We start from the raw sequence: 27,119 nt of genomic DNA, 5'->3' as shown, positions 1-27,119 counted from the left end.
AGTAGTTATTTTAACTGTTGCTTGGTTTTAAGGCCTGCTGATATATTGGCGGCTTTTTTATACGTGGTAGGTCATTTGTGTGAGTGATTTCGCTGCTCAGGCCGCCCGCTGAAGGACACCCCTGGAAACAGATCTAGCGACTGAGCTCGCAGGACGGAGACCATCAGGGAGCCGAGGTTCCGCTCCCCCTTGGCCACGTGCACCGGCCCAGTGCATGCGGTCAGCAGAAATAAAACAGGTGAAAAAATAAAAATAAAAAAAATAAAAGAGGTGAACACTGAGAGAATTCGGGTGTCAGTCTTTGACATTAAAATCCTTTCTCACACAGGAAAGCGTAAGGGATGTGGACGAGGTAAGTAGCAGGCTTCTGGCCAATATAAGACTCCGAGGAAACGGGCTTGGTCTGCTTGTTGGCGTTTCAGCAGCTTCGAGAATCCCGGGGTAGGTGCTGCAAGATGATGGTGGGAGACAGAGAGAGCGGGAGTCGTTGTCCAGCCTCTGGGCCCAACTGGATCTTACGGCTCTGGAATGGGTGTCCCCCACTCCCCATCAGCCCATCAGGCCGGGCCCATGTCTGCTGTGTGGTCGCCGGCAAGCCACACTCGCTGTCGGGGAATTTCGGATTGATCCAGGTGCCCACGATGATGGCGTGGAGGGTGTCCCAGGGGTATGGACACGGGGCCGTGTCCCTTTATTTCAGAGAACATTCCTTTGCTCCGAATTTGAAAGATTTCAAGCTAAAGAAGGTAGCTCTGCTTTGGGTTCTGACAATCCCCTGTTTCTTTTCTCTGTCTCTTTTTTGCTTTTCTCACCTTTCCTGCTTCCTTTATATTAAAAAAAAAAAAAAGCTATACAGTCTTTAAGATATAAACCTGGATTATGAACCTATGACCCAGTTTTTTAAAAAAGATTTTTATTTATTTATTCATGAGAGATACAGAGAGAGGGGCAGAGACTGACACAGGCAGAGGGAGAAGCAGGCTCCATGCAGGGAGCCCAATGTGGGACTTGATCCCGGGACCCTGGGATCATGACCTAAGCCAAAGGCAGATGCTCAACTGCTGAGCCACCCAGGCATCCCTCTATGACCCAGTTTAAGAAATAAAGCATGGCACATGCACTAAAATCATCTGTGTCCCCATCTGGCCACCTTGTTCCTGTCACACTGCCAGGGGTCTCTTCTCCCCCGAAATCAGATGCTACTTAATCCTGTGCATTTTTGTAGCTTAAACAACAGGTAGTATTGTTTTACATGTTTTAAGTTTTATGTAACTGATGTTTGTATACTGTAAGCAACACGTTCTTTCACGACTAGGATTTCTCTTTCAACATTGTGAGTGGGAATTCTCTGGGTTGATACATGTAGTTCTGATTTAATCATTTTTATCACTGTAAATAGCCTAGTATATGAAGTTTTCACCATTTACCCATTCTCTTGCTGACCCCTGTGTGTGTGGGTGTGTGCAGATGCACACGGGGTATTAACAACTGTGCTTTGTCAACTTGTTTCTCGACCCCCCTCCTCAGGATGGTGGCAAAACCACACTCCTTGGGCCCCACCTGGCTAATCTCGACCAGCATCTCAGAGGGAAACAGAGCTACCTGCTGCCTGCCAGGGGCAGCTCAGCACCTCGACCTCCTGGAGATGTCCCCACGGGCTGCTACAAGGAGGGAGGTCTCCTGGTCCTCACCTCCCTCAAGCCACCGAGGATGCCCCCCCCCGGCCCCTGTCCAGGTTCTGTCTGTGGGTAAGCCGGTACACAGACCCCCCCCACCCAAACCTATAGGTGTTCGGCCAGGCTCTGGACCCACAGGAGAGACTTCGCCTCTGCTCAGTGTCCACATCCCCGAACAGAGATGAGACAGCAGGTGTGTGGGGGGGAAGACATGGTGGTCCTGGGAGTGTCCAGGGCACAGAAGACACTGGCACAGCTGGCCAATTGAAAGAGACATCCCATAGGGAGCTGAAAAGTGCCACTGGAACGTTTTTAAATGCCACGGTTTTAAAATGTCAACCTTTACTCAAGAGAATGGATAAATTGTGAAAATTTCATCTAATGGAATATTATGCCGCAGTAAAAATGATTGAACCAGAAGTACATGCATCAGCTCAGATCAATCCCATACGCAGTGCTGCCTGAAAACCCTTCTTGCAGAACAATGCACACAGTACGACAGACATCACTGATACCAGATTTGAACCCGAAGCAGACAGTGCCTTGCTCTGCAAAGGGAAGTAGGTCAGGTGACAGCTCAGTGCTGGAGGGAACTTCTAGCTGGACCAGTGGGTTTTTAAACTGTGTTCAGAGGGGCCTCAGCACTTGTAGGGGCTGTGGTCTCGGGGCCAGGGTGCCAGATCCACCCCCCAGTGGTTTCAGACATGGTGGCCCCTCTGCTTGAAGGGACCCCCTTGGCTCTGTATTGTGCCCTGTGGGCAAGTTTGGCACCTCTCTCTAGAATGAAGATGGAGATTCTCCTCCCATGGGGTGGCAGGGAGGACTCTTCAAGCTGGTCCTTGGAGAGCCAAGCACAGGGTCCAGCACACAGTATCCACCCGTTCATGTGGGCTGTTCTATGACCGCCTTGACCATATCTGATTTATAGATGAGCTTTCACATGAGTTTCACTCTGAACAAAAAGGGTTTCCTGCTTAAACAAAACACCTGGAAACTCTTGACCTTGTCCATCCTCTCAAGGATAGGAGGAGGCACAGAAAGCAGGGATGTGCGTGACTCATACAGGCCACAGCCCACCCGTGAACCCTGTGGCGTCTGGTCAGTCACTTCGCTTCTTGGGGCCTGGGTTCCTGTGGACGGGACAGTCTCGTGGCTCCTGCAACGTAGGTGTCCCTTGGAGTGTCCTCTCCTCTTCAGTGAGCTCAGATCCAGGCAAGGCAAGACGGAAGAGGGGAATGAGGGGCCCAGAAACACAGAGCGTGGACTAGGAGAACAGAGCTGACCAGGACTCTGAGGCCAGTGCTCGGGGAGCAAAGTGAGCCCATCACGGGCTCAGGGGCCTGCAAACAAATCCCAAACCGCATGCCCTGTGGCGGACAGCAGCCGACTGCAGAGCAATGCTGCACGCCCCGGGGACCTGCAGCACCAAAGGATCTGCAGGGCCACCTCCCAGCACAGAACAGCAAACACTCAGAAAGTGCCAGCCCAGAGAGGTAAAGGGTCTTTACCCAGACGCAAAGTCTCACAGCCCTAGAGGAGGGGATATCCGGGATATTATCTTGTGGCTAGAAGGACCTCACAGCATCCCTGGCACAGGGATCCAAGACCCTTCCCCAGCAGGGCTGGCTCCTGCTCTCAGAAGTCTGGGGCTCCCAGGGGCCAGAGGCAGACTCGCCAGCCGGTCCTGGGGTCCTCCTGGCACATTCCTCCACCTGATGGGAATGCCCAATGAGGCCCCGGGGGGCAGCTGTTCCCATTGCTCGCTCACCTCAAGCAGTTTCATGGGGTCAGGCAGGGGGCTGGGCCAGCGGAAGAGCGCAGGCTCGAAGCAGCAGCATGAATCCACGCCAGCGTCTTTCCGCCAACTGCTTCCTTATTTGACAAATAATTATTTGCTATGTTGGCCACTGTTCCAGGTTCTGGAGAAGAGCAAAGAACAAAACAGACATAGATCCTTGTTTACCCGAAGCTTACAGATAACAAGAACAAGAAGTAAAATAGGTCGACTCAAGTAGTCTTAAGGGCTAAGGAGAAAAACAAGGCAGGGAAGGGGTGAGCAGCACAGAAGGGAGGGGCAGGAGCAATAGCCCATGAGAGGCCAGAATGCATGGCATGGAACAGGGGACATTTGAGTCAAGATGTAAAGGAGGGAGGGAGCCATGCAGACATGTGGGGGAAGGGCAGCCAGCAGGCACAGTAAGTGCAAAGGCCCTGAGGCAGGAGCTTGCTTGGCCTGCTTGAGGAATATTGAGGAGGCCAGCGTGGCTGGAACAGTGCAAATGAGCTGGGGAGCTACAGGGGGAGAGGTCTGATGACCACAGTCTGGAGTTCATGTGGGGCCTGGTGAGCCAGGGACCACCTCAACGTCTCTTTCATACCAAATGGAGTCATGGAGACTTTTTTGGGCAGATAACTATGAACATGAAAATCCCAAATCATGAGTAGACGGGGCCAGTTTATTTTATTTTTGGCTAATTTGATGTAGTCAAACCCAATCAGTGTGATAGAGTGTTGGATGGGAATGAATTCGGGTTCTCCAGAGAAACAAAACCAATAAGGTGTGTATGTGTGTGTGTGTGTGTGTGTGTGTGTGTGTGTAAAAGAGATTTGTGTTAGAGAATTACAGAGAGTAAGTCAGGGCAAACTGAGGCCCCATGAGAGCTGACAGTGCAGCTCTGGTCCGAATGCCTGGATCTTGAGCCACAGGAGGAGCCCGTGTTTCTGTTCTTCCTTTGTAGGAAGGCAAGAGGAATTCCCTCCTACGTGGGCAAGTGGAGCGGTCAACCTTTTTGTTTTATTCGGGCCTTCCCCTGATTGCACGAGGCCCACCATGGTCGGAAGAACAGCGCCAGCTGCGTAGATGTTTAACCTGAGCGGTCATACTTAGAAGGGTTCTGTGTTTGGCTCAATGCCCTGCTGCCATCATCTTGGAATTCTTAATTTTTTATTGCACAGGTCCCCACATTTTCGTTGTGTACTGTGCACGCACCACGTAGCAGGTCCCCAGGATGGATAACCTGAACTCGTTCACCGAGTTCCTAGGAGTATTAAATGAGACGACACCGGTAAAGCCCTCGGCACCTTGCCCGACACACAGCATGTGCTTCATGGACGCCAGTGTCGTCCTTACTGCCCCTGCTCGGGGCCCCCCGGGGCCATAGAGATGAGCAGGGCATAGCACCTGCCCCGCAGGAGTTTATGGTTCAAGTAGACCACGGCATGAGATGCCACACTGGGGAGACTGAGGCATACCTCCTAGTTCTCCATCTTTGTTTGGAACTGGGAACAGGAGGGTCCTAGGAGGGAGGGATGATGATGAGAAAGAGGTGGAGGTGACTCCGGGAGCTGGAGAAACAGGCATGTGGGAGAGGGGACCACAGGATGAAAGGGCTGGGGGGCCCCAGGGCAGCCAGTGAGGAACCAGGCCCTCTGAGCCACCCCCTGGAGGCTCACTGCCCACTGGCCAGGACCTGGGGAGTCAAGGCCTGACTAGCGGATGGTGTCCCCTGAGCGGGCCAGTCTCTCTGAGCCCCAGGTCCTCACCAAGCAGATGGGGAAGATGACGCAGATGAAGAGACTTGTCAAAATGCACAGGGCATGAAACCTGGTAGAGGGCAGAGGCGATTGTACAAGCCAGAGGGGTGGGCAGGGGGCTTTCTGGGATGCCTAGGGATGCGAGGCCCCCTCCAGCCTCAGAGCTCTCCCCCAGAAGGCCAGGGAACCACCCAACACTTCCTAACCTGCCCACCAGCAGAAAGGCCCTGACCTAGCCCTCTGGCCTCCAAAGCCCCCACCCACCCTCCAGCCCTACCACCCACCCCGTGTCTTTTCTCCCCAAGGAGCTCAGAAAGACCCCTTTAAATGCCAGGTGGGGTCATATCGCCTCCCTCTGTATGAGGCCCTGGGCTTCCGTCCTCAGGGACTGAAACGCTGGCTCCCTGCATGGCCTCATCCCTCCACCCTGAGGCCTCATCTCCCACCACGGGCCCTCAGTTCCCGCACTAGGGACACGCTGACGGCTTCTACACATTGAGCCTCTAGCTCATACCATCCTGGGGCCTTTGCTCTTGCTATTCCCTCTGGCTGAAACCGTTCCCCCACTAGGGTGTCTCCCCTCCATGGCCTACCCCTCCACTGTAGTCAGTTCCATTCCGTTCATGAGCCCCCTCTTCCAACAGGCCTCCCCTTACCCCTCTCCCACCACAAATGTCATCACTGTCACCCGCTTTCCCCCTTGCTGTATTGCTATCATTGCCTGATCGTGATATACAGCATTTCTCTTGTTTATGCTCTGTCCCCCCACCAGAAAACAGCCCCACAGAGGTGGGAACTTTTATTTTGTCCGTGTTGTTCTTATATCCCGAACACCTAAGATTATGCCTGGCACAGGATATGCACACGGATATTTTACAGGTATAGAAACTGAGGTTCATGGGTAGCCAGGGTGGCTCAGTGGTTTAGCACCACCTTCAGCCCAGGGCGTGATCCTGGAGTTCTGGGATCGAGTCCCACGTCGGGCTCCCTGCGTGGAGCCTGCTTCTCCCTCTGCCTGTGTCTCTGTCTCTCTCTGCATGTGTGTGTCTCGTGAATGAATAAATAAAACCTTAAAAAAAAAAAAAAAGAAACTGAGGTTCAAGGACATGACATACTTTGCTGATAATCCCCAGCTCTGGAGCTGAGACTGGTCCCTGGGCAGTGGTGTGCTGGCAAATGTCAAAGACCCGGCTCGCTGGCACAGAGAGGGCTTTGGGCAGGTCCTGGTTGCGTTTGCTGGTTTCCATGGTGTAAATACTTCCACCATCGCTGATTTCGGGCTACGGGCATGGCACTGAATGCAGAGTCGGGAAGAGATGTGTCCCACCGGCTCTGGGGAAAAGCTGGAATCAGCTAACTCCGGCACCCCTCTGTCCTGGGCTCCCTGACATGCTTTCATGTGCTAGATTGTCCCATACGGGGGGGGGGGGGGGGATTTTGGCTGCGTGTCCCCACAGCCCGAATCCCACTTCATAATCAAGAAAATGGCCTCAGGTGAGTCCCTGGGTGGTCCTGGGCCTTAGTTTCCCCGACTGTATGATGTCCCAAGGGTCCTGCAGGCCTGGTCATGCGCAGTTCCGCTGTACAACACCAGGGGGCAGCCTTTCCCCATCGAAGACTCAGCTGCTCTCCTCCGTTCCTTCAGCGCATCCCTCTCAGCTGAACCTTCACTACCTGGTCCTAGGGGCCCAGCCCCGGGTATGAATCAGCGATTGTGCCCAGCCTGGGGCGGGCGTCCACATAAAGGGCCCATTGTCTGCACTGAGGCCCTTTGTTCCAGCCGTGGCCCCGGGAAACTGGGATCGGGCTGGAGGCCCGAGGGCTCATTGGTGGCCACCCCCGGGGGTGTCGGGGTGGAAGGCTCCTGCAGGGCCTTCTCTTCTCTCCCCACCTGTGCCATCCCACCATCTTTGACAGGTGGCACTCCTCACCTGTGCCCTTGGCTCTGTCTGGCTCTCCCGCCCCCTGCCAAGCCCAGGCCAGCCTCCCACCGGCATCCGGAGTTTCCTTCCTCCAGTCTGGTGACTCTAACCTCGTTGAATCCAGCTGGACTCGGCAGGCAAGTGCTGTGAGCTGGGATTTTAGCTGGGATTCTGGCTCCATTTCCTCTTCTCAGCCACTGCAGTGGAGGGACAGGGCTCGGGGACACATTCTTGGTGAGCACAGGCTTTGGGCCCTCTGTCATGTGGGATCTGAGACTTGGCACAGGTGCTGGCTGAGCCAGTCCCTACGGCCACCTCACCTCAGCTCCCCTGACTCACTGTAGCCCGTGGGCCCGTCTCCATCCTCCCAGCTCCCTGGCTACTCTCCACCTGAGGCCCTGTTCACCTGTGCCCCCCTCCCAGCCCCATGCTATCCACCGACTTGCCTTTCCGACTCCTGCTGTACCCCTCCTACCAGACTCCCCCAGACCTTGCTGCCCCCCCCGGGACTCTGTCAGAAGGCCCCCCCCAGGCTGGGCCCAGAATCCGACACTGCCTGTGGGTAGAAGCCATTTGTCCTGGCCTGTGAGGGTGGGTTTAGCTCCATTCAAGAAAGCGCAGCAGCGGGCAGCCCTGGTGGCTCATCGATTTAGCGCCGCCTTCGGCCCAGGGCCTAATCCTGGAGACCCGGGATCGAGTCCCACGTCGGGCTGCATGGAGTCTGCTTCTCCCTCTGCCTGTGTCTCTGCCTCTCTCTCTGTGTCTCTCATGAATAAATAAAATCTTAAAAAAAAAAAAGAAGAAGAAGAAGAAGAAGAAGAAGCACAGCAGCTGGTCCTGCTGCGTGCCACTCCTCCACTCCCGGCCCTGCCATCCCTCCCCATCGTCCCAGTCAGCCTCTGGCTACAGACGCTGCTGACCCGAGCCTGGGCATCCGCGACCTCATTCCAGGTGGAAGAGTGCCCATCGCCACCAAGCGGGGCTCCCCCTCGAGCATCAGCCTTGGGCCCAGCTCAGAAAATAGGTCAGGGCCTGAAAGAGAGGAGGCTCCGGGGCCCCAGGAAAGCTTTATCAGCCTTGTAGCCAAACCCACTAGGCTGGAGAGGCAGCGCCAGGGTCGGATGAAAGGGGCAGATTTGAAGGCATCAAAGGTCAAATTCCAGCAAGCAGAGTGGGCGAGCCGTCCGGCTGCCGGCCTCGCGGTTTCCCATCTGCTCAGCGGGACATGATAGCATCTGCGGGCCAGGCCCGGCGATCTCGGCGCTGCAGGCCAGGGCCTCACGGTGACCTGGGGTGCGGATCAGGTTTCCCCGAGTCTGAGCTGCCCCCCAGCCCTGTGCACACGGACAGGGGCAAGAACAGGGTGCCGGGCACAGGCACCACTGCAGGTGCCCTACGTGGTTGCTGCCCAACCCGTGCCTGGGAAGCTCCATGGCCTCCTGGGACCCCCTGCCTTTCACACCACAACCGGGAATCACAGTTATCCCTATGGGGGAAGCGGGCCTGCGGGAGTGGGAAGCCAATGGTCTACCTCCAGGGCCTCTGAGGGTCCTCAACCTGAATAGCTTTGGAGACATCCCCTGCCTGGGCCCCAGGGCAAGATCTCAAAGTGATCCACCAAAGGAAAGGGGGATGAGGTGTGTGTGTGTGTGTGTGTGTGTGTGTGTGTGTGTGTGTGTATGTGGTTGGGGAGCGGGGTGGTCCTGCCTGCCAAAGCCCACCCTACACCATGGGCTGGGGCCTGACACCCCCAGGCAAGAGGCCCAGGAGGGTCGCTCCCCTTGCTCCCAGAGCACAGACTTTGGTTTGGACAAACCCAAGTATAAAACTCAGCTTGCCCTGGCTGGCGAGGTGTCTCTGGGTCTCAGCTTCCTCCGCTTTTAGGTGAGGACAGAAAGGACCCCACTCTTCAGGAAGGGTTGGGGCCAGAGCTCCCTGCAGGCTCTGACATATTTTATTAGCAGGAGAAGTATAGGCTGGGCATAGGTAAACAAATGTCACCTGGCTGTGTGTTACCCTCCCCTTTTTTGCAGAAGTCACAATTCGTGCAGGGTGAAGGGAGATTTGATTTTCCAGGACTATTCATCCCCTAAAAACTAAAGCATACTCTGCTGAGGGACAAGGCTTGCCTGCTAAAATATTTCATACCAGCGATTAAAAATACAAAAATGTGGGGCGCCTGGGAGACTCAGTTAAGTGACTGGCTCTTGGTTTCTACTCAGGTCATGATCTCGGGGTCCTGGTATTGAGCCCCACATACGGACTCTGTGCTCAGCATGGAATCAGCAGGAGATTCTCTCTCCCTGCCTCTCCCCCACCTCGTGTGCATGCTCTCTCTCTCTCTGTCTGTCTCTCTCTCTCTCAATAAAATATTAAAAAAAAATAAAAATAGGGCACCCAGGTGGCTCAGTGGTTGAGTGTCTGCCTTTGACCCAGGTCATGATCCCGGGGTCCTGGGATCGAGTCCCACATCAGGCTCCCAGCAGGGAGCCTGCTTCTCCCGCTATGTCTCTGTTTCTGTGGGTCTCTCATGAATAAATAAATAAAATATTTTTAAAAATAATAAAAATAAAAATACAAAAAATGCATAGAAAAAGAACCATCCTCTGTGACGAGCTGTACTCCCAAGCAGCATTGGTGGGACTGACGGCAACAGCAGGTGGGAGTCTCCCCATTCTTGAACCTGAAGCTGAGCCTGCTTTTCCACCCCTGGCAGTGCCTGCCTGCTGCTGGGCTGGGTCTGTTCCTGGTGCTCCCGGGAGGGTAGAGGCTGAGGCAGGAGGCCCGGGTCAGACCTCTGGGTCCAAGGAGGGGGTAGTAAGAGCCTGGCCAGGAGGGCTGTAGATCCCACACCCAGACCATGGAGCTCAGGCCCCTGCACCGAGTGGCTGTTCCCACGTCTGCTAACCTGCAGGTCACTCAGCATCCTGAGCCTCCCTTTCCTCAAGGAGGACTCTCTTCTCTCCACCTGTGATTAGCAGCCTCTATAATTCAATCTTCTACTAATATCCCTGAAAATACTGTGCTTGGTGCTGAGATTGCATTTGTTTGCTTTTTATTTTTCTAATTTTGTGATCTTCATCCCTTTTGTGATGAAGGTGAAGAGCAGATACCATTTAAGGAAACTGAAGCCCTTGGCCACAGGTTGCTGGGCCCGGCCGGGCCATGAGATGGTGACCCTCACCCTCCTCTCCTGGCCAGAGCAATCTCAGGCTGGGGTTTTGGCGGGGCTTTCTGGGCACCCCTACGGTGGTGCTCCATGAGGCATGGTGGGGGGTGAGGACAGGAGGGTCCCTGAGCTGTGGGGTAGGGCCTCAGATCACCACCCTCAGGCCCCAGGCTCACAACCACCTGCTCCCCAAGACACCACAGAGCTGCCATGTAATTCCAGGATCGGGGGAAGGTTGTTCCTTTCCAGTCAGTGGCAGACCCAGGGACACCCCTCATGGTTTCCTAGTGCTATATCTTGTGGCTTCAGGGTCCAGGGGATAGGCCAAGCAAAGAAGCCCAGCTCCCGAGGGCTTCCCCAACCCCTGCTTCTGGCTGGAGGTGAAAGAGGTTGATGGAAGGGCCAGCAGCTGCCACCAGGCCCCACTTTCCTGCCTGAGAGCAGCATCCCCTGTCCCAAACCCCACCCCCAAATCCCTCTGTGCCCTGGAGCCAGCCCCTAGCCCTGGCATCCACGAGCCTTCCCTGGCCCCACCGGTACGTGTTGGAGCCCATGGGGAAGGTCATTCCTTCTAATGTTCTGTTTCAGGTAGGATTCTTGGTAGCAGCTTAGGACAGACATCAGAAGGATGCTGGGCAGCTCTAAGGTGAGTGCGGGAACAGGGGCTGGGACCCTTCGGGGCCTGCCAGAGATGACTCAGCTCCACCCACACTCCTTCCGTGGGTCACCTGTACAGACTGAATTTCCGTTTGGCCCACAGGCCCACCTCTTTGTTGAGCAGGCCAGCCACCGAGACGACCAGGAACCTACTGACGGGGTGGCAGGTTCCCAGGCGGGATGCTGGTGTCAGGGCAGCCCGGCACCCACATGCCAGAGTCCACGGACCCCTGTGGGCCCCTGGGGCTCGGCCCTCCTGAGGGCCCTGGTGAGCCTGGCAGGGCACCGGTGAGCCTGACACAGGGCCTGGCTGCGGGGGTCAGGTGTAGGGCAAACAGCTGTGGGCCAAGGCTGGGGAAGCCACATCAGTCCATCCGCTGGCCCCGGGGAGTGGCTCAGAATGAGTCCAGAAAACAACTCCCACGTGCCTCCCAGGGAACGTGACGCGTGATCCTCGTAGAGCAGGAGGTGGGCCGTGCCGTGGGCCTATTCACGAGGCGGCCTCCCAGCGTCCTGGGGGATCGTTGGTGTCAGAGGACCGTCCAAGGTTAGGATGTGCTCCGCGATAAGCTTTCCGCCCTCCCAGGTGAGCCAGCTGAGCTGCGCACTCCGAGGGCTGCAAACCGTTTCAGCCACAAAGGCAAACCAGCTCGCCTCCTTTATTCTCCTCCTCCCCCAAAGAAGCCCCGTCCAGGGTGAGCCTTGTCAGCTGTGCCTTTGAACCTGGAACCAGCTCCGGCCTGGGTCACATCCCCCCTCTGCTTCTCAGTCTCCCGAGGCCCGAGGGACGTGCAGCCCACATTTGGAGGCCCAGCCCTAGGCCAGCCCTGCCTCCTCCTCGGCCCCCCATTCCTGTGGATCTCCTGCCTCCCCTGCTTCCCCAGCTCTGAGAGCAAGTGACTTGCTGCAAAGCCTCTCAGTCCCTGGCCCCGGCCCGGGACAAGCAGCCCAGGGAGCTGGGAGCAGGACAAGCCACTGAGGCAGCTGGGCAACACGCAGGAGGGGATGACGGCTTGGTCATTGGAAGGAAGAGAAAATGGGGTGTTAGCTGGGCATTCTGAGTTGGTGAAAGGGTGGAGTGTGATGAAGGAGCAGAGCTTTAACCATCCTCCTCCTCTTTCTTCATCCCCCTCCTCCTCCCCCTTTGCCCTCCCCCTCCCTGGTCCCCCTCCCCTCCTCCTCCCCCATCACCCTCTTCGTCCCCAGCCAGGGGACGAAGCCAGTCTTACTGGGGAACAGAGTACTGTTCCAGACTCAAGACCCAGGGTGGCAGGGCATTGCCCCCGGGAGGAATACTCAGGGGCTAAGCCGCCCCAGGGGGAGGCAGCTGATGTGCTCCCTCGTTCTGCGCTTGCTTGCTGAGCATCCCTGAGCAAAGCATGTGCTTCCCCAGTTCTTTTTTTCTGCAGAAGGGACGTGGCAAATGGTATCTATCACTGGAACTGCTGAAAGTCTCCAGTACGAGAGGGCTGGCCCGTAACTGGTGTTCAACAAATGTCAGAGGTGGTCTCTATCACGTGACGCCCTTTGAAATCTTGATTAAAACAACTGGAAAACTGTGGAAGAGTCAGGGTGCAAATCCAGATGGACTTTGCCACCTCTGGACGCACCCCGTGCTCCATGCTGATTTTTATTCCAAATCCCCGACCTTGCACGGGTCGGGGGTTCAGTACATCAGGGGCAGCCTGCGCCCCGGAGCCCCACAGACCCTATACCCGGGGCCCGCTCCCGGCTCTGCGGCGACAGGCAGGTTTGCTGGGTCTCTTGCATCCCCACGGTGTCCCCTTATGCCTCGGATGGCATCTGACACATGAGGGGCTCCGTACGTGTTCATTAGTTGAATCTAAGTTACTTATCATTGTTGGGTCTTAGTTTCTGCCACTGCAAGGGGGGACTGTAACAGAATCTGCCTCAAACCGACAGCTTCGGGGATGAGACAAGAGGATGCGGGACTAGTGGGCGCCTTGCTCCCAGCCTGGGGAAAGCTACCCGGGGGAACAGACTTGTGATGCATGGACAGGTCATGCTGGACAAGCACGTGGCTCCCAGGTAACTGGAATCCTCAGGTGAGCACAGCCGCCCTTTTTGCTGCCCTTTTGCAAAGCACGGGAATTTTACTTTTTCATCTAAACCTCCGGAAATGTTATCTGTTAAAACAAAAATCCAGCAAGCCTTGGCAAAAAACACACAAATAAATAAATAAATAAAATAAAATAAAATAAAATATAAAATAAAATAAAATAAAATATAAAATAAAAATAATAAAATAAAATAAAATAAAATAAAATAAAATAAAATAAAATATAAACCCTGAGCATGACATGGAGAATGCAAAGGTGACTTTGGATGGATTATTGGGCCCAGACTTGGGGACACGGCTCGCCATGGGAGGAGAGGCCCCCACATCATTATGGCTCTGCGGCCTGTACTAGGGGGTCCCAGTGCTCTGGCACCCCATGGGGCAGCAGCTCCCATCCTCCTAAACAGAGAGTTTAGGAAAAGCGAGCAAGTCCAGAGCTGTTCCCTCTGCCAATACTGAAATTGCCCTCGGAAACTTGCCACGGGCTGCTAAGCCAAGTGATAGAAAGAAAATTGAGGGTTTATATATTTTTTAAATAAAAGAATTCTAATTCCAATAAAAAATAATGTCCTTCCATGGCCAATTGCCATTTCCCTGCTTTCTTCTTCTCTTTTTATTTTTTTTTTTTTCTTCTTCTCTTTTTAATAAAAATTTTTATTGTGCACATTAGGTTAACCAGACCTGAACACAGCCTCTCACGGAGACTCCGAGTCGCTCAAGGGGAACCACGGCCTCCTCCTGCCTAGATTTTGAATCAGGCGGCCCCTGGGGAAGGAGATAGTTCATATGTGCTCCCGGGAAAGTGACTGGGCAGGTCTTCTGATCAGAGCTCAGGGTGGTGCGTTTATCCCCTGAAGAAGCTAAAAATCTTTTTCGTACTAACGGATTCTGGTTTTAATTGTATAGAGGCCATTACAAGCCCTGCCCTCTGGTCTCGGATTGAATTCCCAAGATCCAATACCTGGGGGGAGTTTGAGGGATGGAGGGACCTGGCTCTGGGGTGCTGTCTGGATGTACTTTTCATGGGAACATTTTCTGCATGAGTCCCACGGGGTCGATCCTGATACAGCTACTTTGTGGATGAACCTCGGGCCAATTAGTTAGCATCTCTGCATCTTGGCTTCATTATATATCAAATATGTAGCAATAATCCCTGCCTCGGAGCGTGTGGAAATCAGAGCCTATAATAGATATACGAAGTCTGGAGCTGCTGATGCTCAGTTAAGTGGTGGTTATAAGGAGATTATGGTGACGATGATCCCGAGGAAGAGGATGGTCAGAATGTTGTCAGTAGCAAACCCCACATTTTTCTATCCCTCAAAACCAGTAGTAAGTGCTAGATGGGGGTAAGGAAGTTCAGAGTTTCCAGGCTAGCTAATGCTATATAACTAACTACCAGCCCCAAAACTATGGCTTAAAATGACAATTATTTACAGCTCATGAATCAAAGCTGGGGACTGGCTGAGCTCACCTGGGCTTAGCTGATGTGGGCGGAGGTTGGTCAGGAATCTGAGAGCCATTGGCTGCCGGTTGATGATGTAGGCCGGCCCCTCCGGGGCTACTGTGGCACACCAGCCGGGCAAGGAAGATCAAACGTGTTGGAGGTAGATTTAGAGCCCTTTATCCATCGTGTCTGCTGCAGGCTATTGACCAAAGCAAGCCCCAAACTCAAGGGGGTAGAGAGATTGACTCCACCTCTTAAGTGGGAGACACTGCCAGGACGCTGAGCAACAAGTATGGACACAGAAAGGTGCGAAGAACTGAGGCCACCTATAGAGCCGGGCTGTCTCTGATGGTTTGTGGGCATCAGTAAAAGCGATGAGGACGCCCTAGGAAAACTTGGCCTTCCAGGGATGGTCATGAAGGGATCACCAACCTCTGCACCCTCAGTGGAGGCCTTTTGTGGGGCTCCAGGGCACCAATGGGGCAGCCCACAGGACTCCAGCTGCAAGGGGGTGTGACTGTGGCTGGACCACATTGCTGGGTGCAGGCCGGGGAGCCTCGGGGGCAGAGTTACAGCCTCAATGACAGAAGAGCTGCTCTAGGTATCTGATCATAGTCACACCAAAGAGTCCTGAGTCCTCTCTCTCTCTGGGCCTCCATCTCTGCCTCCACACACCAACAGAACCATCCCCAGAGCCCTCACCACATTGTCATTCAAAGGGCCAACAGTCTGGCTCCCCTGCCTGCCAGCTCTCACCTACTCCGGCTGAAGAGTCTGCTTCTCTCTGGTCCTTCATCAACAGGGATTGACTGTAAGTGGCAACCCCAGCACCTCCTTGTGCATTGGCATAACCAAGGCAGAGACTCTCCGGAACCAGGACAGCTGGCTCACGTGGGTTCTGGGGGGACTTGAAGGGATAAAAACGTCGGCGAACATGCAGAGCAATTGAGAGAGGCTGAGGCTGGGAGGCGGGACACATGGGCATCTGCTGCCGCTCTGTCTCACCATGGGATGAAGGCACATGCAGCACTGGGGGCCTTCCAGGTTCTGGTCTTGAAGTCAGGAGAGCCCCAGGATCTGGCCTCAGCCACCACTCACATGTTGTATGGCACAGACAGGTCACTTGTCCTTTCTGTGCCTCCCCTCTGAAAATGAGGAGCATTATATCACCACCTCTTAGAGTTGGCAGGAGGAGGACCCAAGGACTGAATGAGCACAAAGCTCTGGGCACAGCAGCAGGCACAGAGGAAGCCCCCCGGGATGATAGATGACACCAGAGCCAGCCGACCAAAGATGCAGTAGAAACCCAACAGCCTCCTGGGCCTGTCGTGTTTCCTCTGGGAACAGCTAAGTGTGTTTCATAGACCTGCCCTTTGGGGGTCTTTCTTCTTCTTCTTCTTCTTTTTTTTTTTTTTAAGAGAGAGAGAGCACAAGCAGGGAGCGGGGAGAGAATGAATCTTAAGCAGGTCCCATGCCCGGTGTGGAGCCCAATGCAGGGCTCAATCCCACAACCCTGAGATGAGCTGAAATCAAAAGTCAGATGCTTAATTGACCAAGTCAATTAAGACCCTGGTGGTCTTTCTTAAATTTTGTTTCTGGGCGCGTGGGTGGCTCAGTGGTTGAGCGTCTGCCTTCAGCTCAGGTCGTGATCCCAGGATCCTGGGATCGAGTCCCACATCGGCCTCCCTGCATGAAGCCTGCTTCTCCCTCTGCCTGTGTCTCTGCCTCTCTCTGTGTCTCTCATGAATAAATAAATAAAATCTTTTGTCAATCAATCAATCAATCAATCTTGTTTCTGTGCTTGCCTCTGGCCTAACAAAGGCAGGGGACTTATTTCGTTTTCTTGTTCTAGGTGCCAAGAATGATGCGTAGCATGCAGGAGGCCGAGGGCTGGACACATGAGTCTGTAATACGAGGCTGTAAGTTGCAAAGGTATCAGCTCATCTAACCTCATGAGGATCCTCCAGGGCAGACAGTGTTATAACCCCATTTTACAGATGGACACAGTGGGGCTCAACGAGCTGAAGCAGCTTGCCTGGAGCCACAGAGCCAGTGAAACCAAGAGTGGAACATGGTCCCCTGGTCTGGGTCCAGTCCTCCTTCCCAGTACCTCCCAGCTGTGTGAGGAGCACCAAGCAGAAGCCAACCTCCAGGGGACGAGGCCAAGTGTCTTTCTAGGGTTGTCCACTCTCAAGACAGGAGGGTGGCAGTTGTTTGGGTGGCAGTTGTTTCAGGACCCAGGAAATCAGGATGAGAGCAGGTGGTTGCAGACAATGCCCTGGACGTGCCTGACGAGCTCATCACATGGGGATTGTCGTGGTCACCGGGAGCTAATGACGAGGCCCGGGTGGAAGGCCCTGACCATGGTGCACTGCTGGGCACCCACCATAAATCACACACTTTGTCTTACAGGCATTTCCATTTTCACAAATCCTGAAATTAAAACACGATGTTTCTCTTACCTGGAGCAGATGTTAATTTGCAATGCAGAAGCCTCCATTTGTCGATGATTTTCCATTATCCTTATAATTGCCCCCGCATATAGTGCTCGATAAAGTTATAAACCTGCCCTCTGGGAACACCAAGTCAATAACAGGGTCATCGATTAGGTGGCGAAAATGGTCTCTGGCACTCTCAAGCCGGGGCGGCCTGTCCAGCTGCCCATTAGGGAGGCTCACTGGGGGGTCATGGAAACTGGACCACGGTGGCAACTCTGCCCGGGGCCCCTTGGATCTACACACAGAACTAAGGAGGCAGCGGCCCACAGGTAGCAGGTTTTTACTAGAAATGAGCTGGGGAGACAATGTGGACGCCAGGCGGCTTTTCCCAGCATCTGTAAGCACCCTAAAAAGTGCTTTGCCAAGTGCACTGTTCATTCCAAGTCGTTTGGTAAAGACAAAGTAGGGTTTGAATCCCGACTCCTCTACTTTCCAGCTGTGTGCCCTTGGGCAAGTCCCTTCACCTCTCTGTCTGGGGCCCCTTGTACATAAAACTGAGGTGATAATAAACCTTTACTTACCTCCGAGGAGGGTTGGGAAGGGTTCAATGAAACCAACCAAGTAAAGTGTTAAACGTGTTGGTGGATGCTCAATGCCACTGAGTAAGTGCCAGCTGTTGCTGCTGGCTCTTGGAAACTGAATTTTCCAGGTTATAGCTTCGTGCCATCTGTCTTCCTGGTGGGGGAGGTCAATAACTGAAATTTTAACTAACATTTACTAGGCGCTTTCCATGGCCCAGGCACTGTGCTAGGCACCAAGGAGCAAAGCTGAACAGGATACGGCCCCTCCTTCAAGGAGCTCCCAGTGGATGGGGGTCATAGGCACGAAGCAAGCCATTGAGGTAAAGCATGCTCAATGCCCTGTGCAGGCAAGCTGGGATCTGGTCAACCTCGGAAAGCAAGGGATGGCAGACATGTGGGGCTCCCCGGCAGGAATAAGCAAAGTGTGTCGAGTGCCTATTACATTAGTATTAGTATTAGTACTAGTATTAGTATTAGTATTAGTATTTCCACTACTATTTTACAAAGATAGAACCATGTCTCTGAGAGGCTAGGTTACAGGATGAGTAAAGGAAGGAGTGAGCTTTGAGCTAGGGTGATCAACAATCCTACTTTGTCTGAGACTTTCAGTGTCAAATCCAGGGAAGCCCCAGGAAAACCAGTTCAGGTCTCTCACCCTACCTGAAGCTAAGCCCACATTTGTGATCTTCTCATTGCCCGGGGACTGAAGCATGCTCTCCAGCTGGCAGCTAAAGGCCCATCTCATGGGCTCTGTTCTTCAAGCTGCTCTAAGGTGCACCTACTGTCCTTACACATCCTTGGAGATCCTCACATCCGCCCTGCGTGGGCGAGGGGATGCAGGGCCATCACAGCAATCATGGGACCATGAGGAAGTCATAACCTGCCAAGGTCACAGCACTGGGAAGGGTAGAATGGGCACCTTGCATCTGCACTCTTGCCCACTTGTCTTTTCTGTCTTTGGTGAGGACCTCCTGCGAACCCCATAAGAAACACAAGCTTCTATTTGGGTTCAGTTGTGGTACTGACCTCTGGGTTCCCCTTGAGCTGCGCACTCAGCACTCAACTGGCATGTTGGGGAGCCAATGAGATCGAGGATGAGAGTCTGTGGGTGGGCCACTCCGGAGGTTGGGCGGCGGGGAGGGGGGGGTGGCAGCAAAGGAAATAGACATAGGGACGCCTGGGTGGCTCAGTCAGTTAAGTGCCTGCCTTTGGCTCAGGTCATGATCCTAGGGTCCTGGGGTGGAGCCCTGCGTCGGGCTCTCTGCTCAGCAGGGAGCCTGCTTCTCTCTCTCCCTCTGTGCGCTCTCTCTCTCACTTTCAATCTCTCTCAAATTAATAAATAATCTTAAAAAAAAAAAGGAAATAAACAGAAATGAGTCCCTAAGTGCACCAGGCCTCCTTGGGGCCCTTCTCTTCCTACTTGATTCACTATTACGATCCATACCTTGCTCCAGGCAAAGCCAGACATTGTGAAAGTCATACTTAGCAGTTTGCTAGATGATACAGTTATTTCCAGGGTGCCCTTGGATCCATGGTCCTCGGAATCATCCTTAGAGCAAGTGGCTCCTCTGGGACCCCTTCCCATGAGAAAGCATCTCCATCAGCGAGGCACTGATGATGTGGGCAGGGAGAGGGGGAAGTCATGCCTCATCTTCAGTACCCTCCTAAACTCCCATAAAGCAGCAATTACCTCTCATCTTGGAGTCACAGGCATCCCGGCAGAATGGGACCCCCATTTGACAGCTGGACACTAAAATCCTATCTTGCCCATTTTAGTTTTCTGGTCTCCTCCCGAAGTCACAAAGTTAAGGAGCAAAGAGCAGGAGGGTGCCTGGCATTCCCGCTCCCATCTCCCTCAATTCAAAGTATTGTTTCTCACTTGCTGAGACTCCTAAGGAGGATTCAACGTGTTGGGCCCTTGGCAGCAAGGTACCTGCAAACTCGAGTGTGCATCAGCATCCCCAGAGGGCTTACTCCGGGGATTGCCAGGTCCCACCCCTAGGGTTCCTGGATTAGCGGGTCTGGGTGGGGGCCAAGTTCCCAGGTAGGACTGTTTGGCTGATGGGGAGCTACACTTTGAGAATCACCCATCTAGTCAATTCATGACAAATGTCTTCCCCTCTTTGGGACCTCACTTTCCTCATCTGGGAACAGGTGTCAACCCTGACCCAGCAGGAGCACAAGCAGGGTTAGAGGAGGTCACGGAAGGAAAGGGCATCTTCTTGCATCTGGTACTTGGTAGAGTCTCAACCTGTGAAGGCCCCTCCTTCTTGGGTCCTGAAGGCTTTCTACTCACAACTGAGTTGTAAAGTAGGTCAAAAGGTCTTCTTTGTCTAATGCTCCACTTTAGTGGATGGAGGATGACTGGAGGGCCAGAGCCCTGGGCTCATCACCACATGGGGAAGGCCGTAAGATCCTACTAAATTGGCAGGTGAATTCTTGCGAGGCTGCGTACCTCAGACAGGCTCGTTGAGTCTCGATCCTCAGGGCCCTCCCTGGGACACGCTGGCAGAAACTGCTATCGGCAAACATGACCTTTTCACCACGGCCAGCGTGGGGTTAAATCATGCTACTGAAAGCTCCCACCTCTGCTTTGCTCGCTCCTGCCCCATTTTCTTTCTCTCGCCTGCTCCCACCCTCCCCCAGTTCTGCTTTCTCTCCCAGTGCAAGTTTAATAAGCCAGTATCAAAACCATCTAGGCCTGGAGCTTTCAGAGATTTAAGACTTTTAAATGTGAAGCACCTCATTATATCCGACTATTTTCAATAAAAAAGACCTGATAAGCCATTGATATGACACCAGTTATCAGCGGGACTTGTTTGACGTCGATTTGAAATGTGCACTGCTTGCTTTTTTGGGGTAATGGAATCAAACACTTAGAACCGTGCGGTGCTAGTAGATCACTTTTCAGGTAAGAACGTGAAAATGGACAAGGACCCTGTTTGGGGGTTTATAGAAAGAAAGCACTATTGTACAGTATGGCCTATAGCAGTGGCTACATGGACAATTGACTTCCTTCCTATTAATCAACTACAATGTTTACCTTCTTATTCCAACCATTTCCAAACCATTAAAACTAAGAGGATTAGCATCGCATTTCTGCAAGGGTGTACTTTTATTTCAGCAAATACTACTTTCGCCCTCGAAGGAGATTAAAGGCATGAAAGAAATGGTTTCTTTATCGGGCACACTGTGTCACACAGGTTAAAAAAAAATAAAAATTATCTGGTTTTAAAGAATAGAGTGTCCTTGCCCAGTAAAAGCCAATTGCAACAAGAGTTAAATTTCAGGACAAACCACATATAAATTGTGAAGAAGAAACCAATGTCAAGACGGAGTGCTGATGAGGGAGTCATTTAGAACCAGCAGAGAAGTGATTACCTTCACTTTGATTAGATTTGAAAGAGCCATATGTCTCTAACGGAGCTTTTAAAAATATGTAAACATTACAGTTTGAATACGATGAGTTATTCTTAGGTTGATTTGCCTATATATGTAAATCCTGAGAATTTTTAAGAGGTAGTGTTTCTCCTTTCTTTTAGAAATGTTTGAATTTTGCATAAAGCCGACTTGCAAAATGCACCTTTCACTATCCCTTTATCAAAAGCACATATTAAAAACAAGCATTTTCTGTGTCTTGTTTATTTTACACCGCTCTTAGTTATCTCAAAGGCCTAGGCCAGTGGTTTGCAAAGTGTGCTCTCTGCGCTAGCAGCATGTAACATCACCAGGAAACTTGTCAGAAATGCATTAACTCAAGTCCACCCCAGAACAACCAAATAAAAAAGTCCGAGGACAGAACCCAACAAACCTTCAGCAGGGGATTTTGATGCACTCTGGACCTTGAGAATCACTGGTCTAGGGCTAAAGCTTTCATAGGACAAGAAAGGCCTAGAGGCAGGTATGAATTTGCCCAAGGATCACACGTCCTGTTAGTAACAGTTAAGCCAGAGCTAAAATCAGGAGAGTGAATAGGGAATAAAATGCAGGTGAGTCCCACTTCAACAAGACAGTGAAAATGCTAACGGGGAAAAAATAAATAAATTTAAGTCTGTAAAGGAGGAACAGCAAGAGAATATGTGCATAATGAGAGATTAGCTTCAGGACTCCTTTAAATAGTCCCAGCCACAGTTCAACAAACCAATATGCAAATAAATTGATTTGCATAGATCGCTCATGGCCATATTGACATAAATTGAAGTGCACATGTGCAGGCATGCATATGGTCAGTATGAGGCTGAGTACCCCCATCTGAAGTCCCAGCAGTCTGCAGCAGAAAGTCAATATCAAAGGGCCTTGAAGTAGGTCCTGTAACCCTCCATCTACCCCTACCCCAGAGGGGTTGAACAAGAAGGCACTTTTATGGCATCCTCATTGATTTTGGCATTCCCATTTTATTTTGAATTTTTACTAATTTGATAGTCAATAAATGATATATCATTTTATTACATTTTATATCCTTTCTTTCTTATATAATTAATTGTAAAGTAATAAGCACTTGCTTATGTAAAAATTCTGGAAATTATAGAAAAGAATAAAGGAGATTCTTAGGATCCACAATCCCACCAACCAGGTGAATTCATTGTTTACAAATACATATTTTCTCCTAACATTTCTCTGGGTACATTTTAAAGATATCAATAATCACATGATGTAAACATTTTATACCATGCTCTTTTTCATTTAACAATAAAATCTTAGCATTTTATTACATCAAAAACTCTTTGCAAGATTAAGCATTTCTGAAAAGAATAGCGAATTTGAAGGTATAGCGATAGAAACTATTCTAAATGACACTCAGAGCTAAAATATATATATATATATTATATATATAAAATATATATATACATGTAAAGGAAAAGAAAAAGGGGACAAAAAAAGTATTTGAAATAATAATGCCTAAATATTTTCACAATTTAATTAAAACTATGAACCCACATATATAGAAAATTCAATAAACCACAAGCCTAAGAAACATGAATAAAACTTCAAACACATCATACTAAAATTGCTTAAAATCAGCAACAAATCAAAATCTTGAAAGCAGCCTAAAGGAAAAAGACACAATACACAGGGAGAAAGCACAACTAGGAAGGACAGCAGATTGCTTGCTGGAAACAATGCAAGCTGAAAGACAGAGGAGCAACATTTTTAAAGCGCTAAAATTTGACAACCTAGAAATCTGTATCCAACAAATATCATTTCAAAATCAAGGCAAAATAAAAACTTTTGAAAACTGTCTGATTCAATGCTGAAAGAATTCATCACCAGCTGACCTGCACTATAAAGAATATTCAAGAAATCTTTTAAGCTGAAGGGACATGATGCCTGATACAAATATGTATCTATACAAAGGGCTGAAGAGGGCTGGGAATGGAAGCTACACTGGTGAGCATAAGCACTTGTTCTTATTACCTATATATCCTTAAAATATAACTAATTTTGAAAGCAAAAATGATAGCAACGTTCTCTGGGGTTGATAATACATCTAGTAGTAAAATGATTGGCATTATAGCATAAAAGCCACCAAGAAACAAATGAAAATATACTGTTATAAAGTCCCTGTAATATACATGAAATGGTATAAGATCTCTTATAGACAAAATGTGATAAAGATGTATGAACCCCAAACCACCTACTATAATAACACAATGAAGACTTGTAGCTAATGAATTCATAGAAGAGATACAATAAAGTCATAAGAAAACAAAATTCATCCAAAACAAGAGAGAAAAAGAGGAAACAAGGCACAAAGAAGAAGCAGGACAAATAAATAGCAAAGTAATTGGTTTGTGAGATTTTATATTTTTATGTAATTAAAAATTAATAGCAACACTGGGAAACTAAATAATATACTTCTAAGTAGGTGATGGCTCAAAAAAAATAAAAAAATAACATTAAACCATGTTTTGAAATAAATGAAAATGAAAACAGAATATAACAAACTGTGTAGGATGCGGCTAAAGCAGTCTGCAGAGGAAACTCTATAGCGCCCTATGCCTATATTAAAAAAGAGAAAAGGTCTCAAATCAATTACTTCAGCTTCCATCTTAAGAAACAGGACAAAGAAGAGCAAAAGAAACTCAAAGCAAGCAGAAGGAGTGAAATAATAAAGATCAAAGCAGAAACCAATAAAACAAAACACCAACCATATAGAAAATCAATGAAACCAAAGTTGGCTTTTTGAGAAGACTAATAAAATGATAAGTCTGTGGCCAGATGGATCAGGAAAAAAAGAGAGAAGATACCAATTACAATATTAGGGACGAGAGAAGTAATATTAGTACACATGCTACAGATGGTAAAAGGATGATTAGGGAATAAACGAGCAATGCTAGACGAATATGTGCAACTTAACATGAAATGGAAAATTCCTTGAAAGTTGGAAGCTACCAAAATAAATAAAATAAATAAAAATAGAAATAAAAGAAAAAATAGATTGCATGAATAGTCTTATGTATATGAAAGAATTTGAGTTTTTAGTTAAAATCTTCACACGAATGAAATTCTAGGGTCAGATGACTTCACTGGTGAATTCCATCAAACACTTAAGGGAGAAACAATACCAATTCTGCATTTTCCACTCTAGAAATTTAAAGAGGGAGGAATGCTCTCCAATTCATGATGTAAGGGAAACATTATTTTGATACCCAAACTAGACAGAAACATTATAAGAGAAGATATCTAAAGACAAGTTTTCCTCATAAACATAGATGCAAAAATTCTTAACAAATTTTAACAAATAAGATGCAATGATATATTTAAAAAGAAAAACATATCATGATCAAGTAGAGCTTAACCTAGGAAGTCAATGTTAAAAATTGATTAAAAATCAATTAATTTAACTCACTATCCTAAAACAAGAGAGGTAATGTTTAATTAATACAACAAAATCATTTGGAAACAATCCAACATGTATTCCAGGTAAAAACACTTAGCAAACCAGAAACAGAAGGAAATTTCATTAACATGATAAGGGTCATCTACATAAAAAACTGTAGCTAGCATCATAACTAATAGTGAAAGATTGAGTACTTTTCCCCAAAATTGAAAATAAAACAAGATTAATTAGTATTACCACTTCTACTCAACTTCTTATTGGAGGCTCTGGGCAGGTAGGAAGGCAAGAAAAAATCAGATGAATCCAGAATGGAAAGAAAGAAGTATAACTGTCTAACCGCAGATAACATGAATGTCTATATTTAAAAATCCTATGGAATCTGTAAAATGCAGCTAGAACTAAAAAGTGAGCTTCACACGGTTGTAGGATATGAGATCAAATTACAATAATCAATTGTATTTCTATTTACTAGCAATGAACAATGGGAAATTGAAATTTCAAAATACTATATACCTATGGCACAAAAACATGGACTATTTAGAAATAAATCTGATGAAAGTGTGTTAAGACCTGTACATTGAAAACATTGCTGAGAGAAATTAAAGAAGACCTCTAAATAAATGGAGAGCTATATTAAGACCATGGATTAGAAGATTCAATATAGTTAAGACGTCTATTTTATGCCAAATTGGTTTATAGATTCAGTGCCACCAAAGTCCTACCTAGAAGAATTTTTTTTTTCTTTTTGTGAACATTGACAAGTCAGTTCTAAGATTCATATGGAAATACCAAAGGCTGAGACAAACAACTTTGAAAATGAAGAACACACTTGGAGAACTTACCTTGCCTGGCTTCAAGGCTGATTATAAAGCCACGTTAACCAAAGCAGTGCGGAATTGGTGTCAAAATAGACAAACAGATCGATGGATCAGAATAGAGAACCCAGAAATACACCCACACAAATATGCTCAACTGATTTTCAACAGAGGTGCAAAGACAACTTAGTAGAGAAAAAAAAAAATCGCCGTTTGCACAAATGTTGCTGAAACGATTGGCTACCCATATGTGAAAATGAACTTGGATGTATACCTCTTACTCAAGAATCATAGAACTAAATGTAGAACCTAAACCTTTAAAACTACGATTGTGACCTTGGGTTAGGCAAATATTTCCTAAAAACAACACAACTGACACCACCTAAAAGAGCAAAAACTGATACGTTAGACTATCTAAGTTAAAAATGTCTACTCTTTGAAAGACACTTTGAAATGACAAGCCACTATCTTGGGGGAAATATTTGGGGATCACACACCTGATAAAGGAGTTGTGTTCACAAGATATATTTTTTAAAACTTCCAAAAATTCAGTAACAAGAAAACATAAACCCCATACAAAAGAAGGACAAAAGATTTAAAGCGACAATTCAGCAAAAGGAGATCTATAGATCATGAATAAACACATGAAAAGATACTTAAAGTCATTAGTCTTTAGGGAAATGCAAATTGAAAAAAATAAGGACACATAATTTCTCACCTGCTAGAATGTGGAAGCTTAAAAATCCTGACGAGAACAATCTCTGGCAAGGATGTGGAGGGAGCCAATATATACTTGCTGCATGAGAATGTGGAATGGTCAAACCACTTTGGGGAGGAGTTTGGCAGATTATTTAGTTATTTATTTAAATTTTTAAATTTAAATTCAATTTAATTATCATACGCTGTATCATTAGTTTCTGGGTAGAATCTGGTGATTCATCAGTTGTGTACATCACCCAGCCCTCATTCCGTCAAGTGTCTTTCTTAATGCCCATCACCCACCTCTCCTCCAACAACCCTCAGTTTGTTTCCTACAGTTAAAATATTTAAAAGTTAAACCTAATCCTACCATATGACCCACTCATTCCACTCCAAGGTATTTATCCAAAGGAAACGTAAGCATATCTTCTTACAAAGGCTTACACATGATTATTAATAGGGGCTTTATTTGTAATCGTTCAAAACTGGAAACAACCCAAATGTTCATCAATGCGTGAGAGGATAAACAAACGGTGGCTCCCCCATATGATGGAATACTACTCAGCAATTACCAGTTTAAAACAATACAACATGGATGGTTCTCAAAGTAATTGTGCTAGAGAAATAAACCAGACAAATAAGAATTCATACTGTAGGATTCCAAATTTAATTCTAGAAAAAGAAAATGAAAAAAAAAAAAAGAAAGAAAATGAATCTACAGTCAATGATTCTGAAAGCAGATCAATGGTCACTTTGATGAAGGGGATTAGAAAGTGGTGGGAGGAAGGTAAGTTTTGGGGGGTGGGTAATATACTCAATATCTTGATCGTGGTGAAAGTTTCACAGGCATACGCCTACATCCACCTTTTCAAATTGTACATTCCAACCCAAATATCTGTGGGTTTTGGTATGCCGATTGTACTTCAATAAAGACTTAAAGGAAAACTCCGCAAAGGATTTACAAGAAAGAGTGGTTCAGTAGCCCCCCCATACCTGTTGGGGATGCGATTCGAGACCCTCTGGGGATACCTGAAACTGTGAATATTATTGAACTCTACATATGCTTTTTCCTATATGTACACAGCTCTGTAAAGTTTAATTTATAAATCAGGTGCAGGAAGAGATGAACAGCAATAACTAACAATGAAAAAGAACAATTTTACCATATACTATGATAAAAGTTGTATGAACTTGGTCTCTATCTCAAAATATCGTACTGTACTGCCCTCCTTCTTCCCGCGATGATGTGAGATGATAAAATGC

General features: G+C 48.8%; 1 long non-coding RNA gene across 1 annotated transcript; it reads left to right on the top strand.

Moving 5' to 3' along the window:
• The first annotated feature begins 10,886 nt into the window (after positions 1–10,886).
• On the top strand, positions 10,887–16,908 carry LOC112672458 (uncharacterized). Its single transcript, XR_003144288.3, has 3 exons — positions 10,887–10,947; positions 12,882–13,024; positions 13,709–16,908. It is a non-coding gene; the product is annotated as an uncharacterized LOC112672458 (long non-coding RNA).
• The last annotated feature ends 10,211 nt before the right edge of the window (positions 16,909–27,119 follow it).

The sequence above is a fragment of the Canis lupus genome, chromosome 28 (assembly GCF_003254725.2).
Source record: "Canis lupus dingo isolate Sandy chromosome 28, ASM325472v2, whole genome shotgun sequence".
In the NCBI taxonomy this organism is placed as follows: Eukaryota; Metazoa; Chordata; class Mammalia; order Carnivora; family Canidae; genus Canis; species Canis lupus.
The sequence above is the reverse complement of the archived record's forward strand: the minus strand, read 5'-3'. Positions and strand labels throughout refer to the sequence as shown.